The sequence below is a fragment of the Papio anubis genome, chromosome 4 (assembly GCF_008728515.1).
Source record: "Papio anubis isolate 15944 chromosome 4, Panubis1.0, whole genome shotgun sequence".
Classification (NCBI taxonomy): Eukaryota; Metazoa; Chordata; class Mammalia; order Primates; family Cercopithecidae; genus Papio; species Papio anubis.
The window spans coordinates 13,187,798-13,193,111 of NC_044979.1; the positions used below are offsets into that span (position 1 = coordinate 13,187,798).

General features: G+C 35.8%; 1 pseudogene; it reads right to left on the reverse strand.

Annotated features, from left to right (window-relative positions):
- Nucleotides 1-977: 977 nt before the first annotated feature.
- LOC101023952 lies at nt 978-2,971 on the reverse strand (annotated as a pseudogene).
- Nucleotides 2,972-5,314: the final 2,343 nt, after the last annotated feature.

Here is a 5,314-nt window from a genome sequence, read left to right on the forward strand (position 1 = left end):
ATTTAATGTTTTACTTAATACTTCAGTAGAAACCATGAATAAATTGTATACCCAATATCAATATTTTTCTAAAAACCTGAACAGCATTCTTTTAAATGTCCATTTAAAAATATATTACAGGTAACAGTTATTGTTTTATCATGATCAAATTAGTATCAAATTAATAGGCATAAGTGAAAAAACTAATCACTTACTAGATAGTCATAAAAAATAAAATACAATAATATTGTGTACTTTGTATTATGAAGAAAGTGTTCACTTATATAAGCAGCAGATGATGAGAACATTATCATGAAAATTCTGGATATATCTTTATGTATATCCTTAAAAATCACTTACCTTTATATAATTTCCATTTTAATTTTAATCCCACATATTTTCAGCTAACATTTAACTTTTTATTGTAAAACTTCAGCTGTTATAAATCATGAAACACTTTCAGAAATTTGTTTAAAGGTAGAAATAATTCCTTCTAGTAAACAATTATGTCACATTACATATTTGTTGAATGTCATGTTTGAGAAATATATTCTGACCCTGAACATATTCAAATTAAAGATCAATATTATAAAGGAATGAAGATTTTACAGGGAAAATATTGCAATCAGTAAAAGCATGAAAGATCATGTAGTAGTGTGTCCAGAGTTTGTTCCTTCCAGTGGGTTCTTGGTCTCGCTGACTTCAAGAATGAAGCTGCGGACCTTCGTGGTGAGTGTTACAGCTCTTAAAGTTGGCATGGACCCAAAGAGTTAGCAGCAGCAAGATTTATTGTGAAGAGCGAAAGAACAAAGCTTCCACAGTGTGGAAGGGGACCCAAGTGGGTTGCTTCTACTGGCTGGGGTGACCAGCTTTTATTCCCTTATTTGTCCCTGCCCATGTCCTCCTGATTGGTACATTTTACAGAGTGCTGATTGGTGCATTTACAATCCTTTAGCTAGACACAGAGCGCTGATTGGTGCGTTTTTACAGAGCACTGATTGGTGTGTTTACAATCCTCTAGCTATGCAGAAAAGTTCTCCAAGTGCCCACTCCACCCAGGAAGTCCAGCTGGCTTCACCTCTCAGTAGGAAGGAAGACACCTGTTTGGAATATTGCAGAATGGTAGATGTCACATTTTTTCAAAGGACAGTACTGCTTGATCTTCTATTTCCCACAGAACTCTGGATCCAGTTAAGAGCAGGAGGGGGAAAGAAGTAGCAATATTTCAAATGTCCATACTCCAATCTGCAAAAGACACTGAGTAGGTGGAAGAAAACTGCATTTTACTTTGGGTAGTCTTTGAAATGAAGGCTCTGTTATTTTTTCAAAATTGGAAGGATATCACAGGGTTGATTTTATATACAAAGTAGGATCTGATCCAGTAAACTCTAGTGAAGTAATTCACATATGGAGAAAGTTAATTTTGACCTCATGACAAAATCACCCATATTTTGAGTAGGTTAGCGTGTCACCTTCTTTGGAAACCACCAACAATATTGGGTGTATGGTTCTTAATTGAAGCCACTTGAAAAGTGTCATACAAAGTTAAGGAAAACATACACCAAATGCTGCTAACACGCACACATAAGGAATCCAGATGTACTTCAAGCCTTCTATAACCATCACAAGAGAACCCAATAAAATAGTATGAATTAGGTGATAAATTATTTCTGGCCTTTCTCCAATTCATCCATCGTCAAGAATAACAATTTCTGTCAGAAACTTAGTATTAATTCTCCTAAAAATAACTTGCAGTATAGAAAGAAAACAAATAATTAACACTGGGATATAGAAAGGTAATAAAGAAGAGTGTCAATTGCAAAAAGTGAAAATTTTAAAAAAAATGTCTTGAGAAGGTGCCTGCAGGGACTCTTGAGAGAGGAGCCAAATCACTGTAAAATTCTTAGTCATATTTAGTCCAAATTTCGCTTCAAGGAATTTGGGCATGTGCCCATGTTCTTTGTGCTGGACAAACATCTTCATTATAATATTCAATGTCACTGTCAGAGGACACACCAAGTAAAAATTAATCACTTTCATTGTTTTAGCTACAAAAGTTTCTTTCTTCACATTCAGCTGAAGGCACTTAGCAAGCATTAAGGCTGCTAGTAAACTTAACAAAGGAAATACCAACACAGCTGGATTCCCAAACTGCAGTAAAAATTCCAGAAAGAGAGAAAATATGTAGATTTTATAAACTTCATAAACCTTGTCACTTTGCTCCAGCGGCAAGATACCGAGCAGGAATACAGAGACTGCTTGAAGAAACAGGAGATAGCGGCCATACCCCACATCATCATAAATATGTAAGTTGAAGCACTTATCAACAAGCAGTAAAACCTCTCTCCATAAGTATTTCAGTTGCTTTTTCAAATAGCCTGTAGGGGCACAACTTGGCATGCAAAATATGGTAGTGCCTAGTTTTCTCTTCAAGGAATGGAGTATTCCACTCTTGTTGTATCTACTACCCTCTTATGATGAGGCATGCAACAGTAAGCACTCCTGCTAGCCATGTTCCACTCATAAGCCAAATTGTAACAAATAATGCAGCAACATATATTCTTTGCAATCCAAACACAGCGCCAATATAGAAATACACTGGCTCAATAATCTCGTTGCTACCAGTGGTTTGACATAAAACCCTGGCAATAAGTTCCGGATATAGAGACATTTGCTGCACTGCATTTAGAATCTTCAGAGATACAGTTCGGTTATTGTGTGCCAGTTCATAAACACCTCTTTCAAATGAAGGTGCCTTTAACATATCTTTACGATAGGTCTAATAAATGGCACTGTCACTCTGAAACATGATTCCCCGTTCAAGCTCGTTTTGGAGCTCTTTCAGGAATTGCAATGTCATTGATTTTTCTCTTCTTTAGCAGATTCCTTATTTTCTGAAGACTTTGGCTTTTTTCTTCGGTGCAGCTCTGTAGTTGATCTTTCTTCCTCCGCTGTGGTCTCGGCGGAGGCCAGGGCATCCCTCTGGCTCCCGCGAGGCAAGTCTCCCTCCCTCTGAATCCCCGAACCCCTCAGCCTCCCCGGGCCCGCTCCCAGCCGCCGCTGCAAATACACTTTTTAATCACTGTTTTTCTACTACTAACATCTTCCAGAAAAGCTAAACGAAATTTTATGCAATTCCCTGGTTAATGTTTCTCGATGACATAAGTTGCTCCGTATATGCTTGACTGCAGCTAACCTTGTTACACTAGAAATCAATCTTGACGGACAGCCAAAATTCATTATCTTATGATCTCCTTGGCAGTTTCCTGCTTTGATGTTTTTATCAGATTGGGGTCAGGCTTTATACCCTGAACTGTTCTTGTAAAGTTTTTCACCTGATAATCACGGTCCTTTAATTCTGGTGATTGTCCTGTGCTAATTTGATAGGAAAACAGAACTGAAAGTAAGCTTTTCCCAAAGGGTCTCAGAAAAAAGATATTTTTTCCAATATATTAATGTGTTAAACTCACGCGCGCGCGCGCACACACACACACACACACAGAGTTTCTAGTGAAATAACTTTGAGAAACATTAGGTTAAAAACACCTTAAGAAATTTTGCCTAACCCAGGATAATGAGGTTAACTTCTACATAATCTTCTAGATTATCTATTATTTCAATTTCCACAGTTAGATATACTGACATGAAATCGACATGAAATTTTGTGTAGGTTCGACATATGGTTCAAGTTCTGTTTTTCCCTGAAACCTTTGTCTACAGTTATTCTGGGCTACGTTTACATATAAATCAAGTGTTTATATATATTAGACTCTGTCTGGAGGCTCCTTATTATGTACTTGTACTATTCCCACATTGTCTTAGTATAGCTTCACTATGAGTAGAGCAAGTCTTCCCACCTAAAAGACTGCTTGGCTGCTGTTAGCCACTTGCATATCCACTTAAAATATAGAATACAATTACAAATTTCTATCAATACCAAAATACATAGAAATACATTGTTGGGACAATTTTGATTGAATTTGTATTTAATTTAAGAAGAAGTTTAAGGAGAATTTCCATCTTTAAATTACTGTCTTCAAATCTATGGTTGTAACATATTTTGTACATTTTCTTAGCTCTTTAAATTATCTCAATTTGTTTCATAATTTTTTATGAAGACATACATAAATGTAGGACCATTTCTAGATATTTGCTATAACTATTACTGTGATTATTATAGACTTTTACAATTTTTATTTATTAACTGGATGGTATGTAGAAATTCAATTCATTGTTTTACATTGTCCTTGTGTAGCAACTTTGTGAAAATTAATAATGATTTTTATTTTATTAGATACTATTTTAGTATTTTTCAGATACAGCTTGACAAGTTGTTTCTATTGGATTTACTTTATCTGGGTCCCATTTCTTTCTTTCTTGGCTAATATTTCATCTTGCTTGTATATGTAATTATTCCAATAAAAAGTTGGATGGGAAAATCACATTATATATCATACATAATATATATATCATACATAATACATGAGATATATCCCATGTAATAAATAATATCTTGTTAGGGACTAAATATATGTGTCCCCTACAAATTTAAACGTTGAAATATCATCCCCAGTGGGATGGTGTTTGAAGGTGGGGCCTTTGGGAGCAGATTAGGTCACAAATAGGACTGCTGCCCTTAAATGAAGAGGCCAGAGAGCTAGCTTGCTCTCATTCTGCCATATGAGGATACAAGAAAAAGTTGACAGTTTGTAAACTGAAAGCGGGATCTCACCAAAACCTGACCATACTGGAACCCTGATCCCAGCCTTCCAGCCTCTAAAACTGTTAGAAAAATTTCTTCTGTTTGTAAGCCACCTGGTGTGTAATACGTTCTTATAATAGCCCAAACTGAAAAACACAGAAATCATATATTATATAATAAATAAAATTCCCATAAGCAGTGAATATCTGAAAACACAATTTTTATTTCTTCATCTTGTTCACATTCTGGCTCAATTAAAGTCTATATGGAATTCACCTCAAAATCCTGAAATGGCAACACATTGAAAGTTTTCCTCTTACTGAGCTCCGGAGAAGTACTGAATCAAGTTTTAAAAGAAAACTGGAGACTTGAGGAATCCAAAAGGTGTAGTCTTCTACTTCTCATTTGTGACATACTAAGCTAAAGAAAGTAGAGGAGACTAGAGTGCTTTCAATTTAAGGCCCATCAGCAAAAAAAAGAAACCTAAGTGTATCACATGAAAACTCATCCACAGAGAATGGAAAAATCTAGGCTTGTGGTTCTAGGTTTAGAAACTGAGTTTACAAAACCATGAGAGAAGTCAGGGTCTGGCGGAGCATTGTATTGAGCCAGAAAACTCTTCCAAACCTGGAA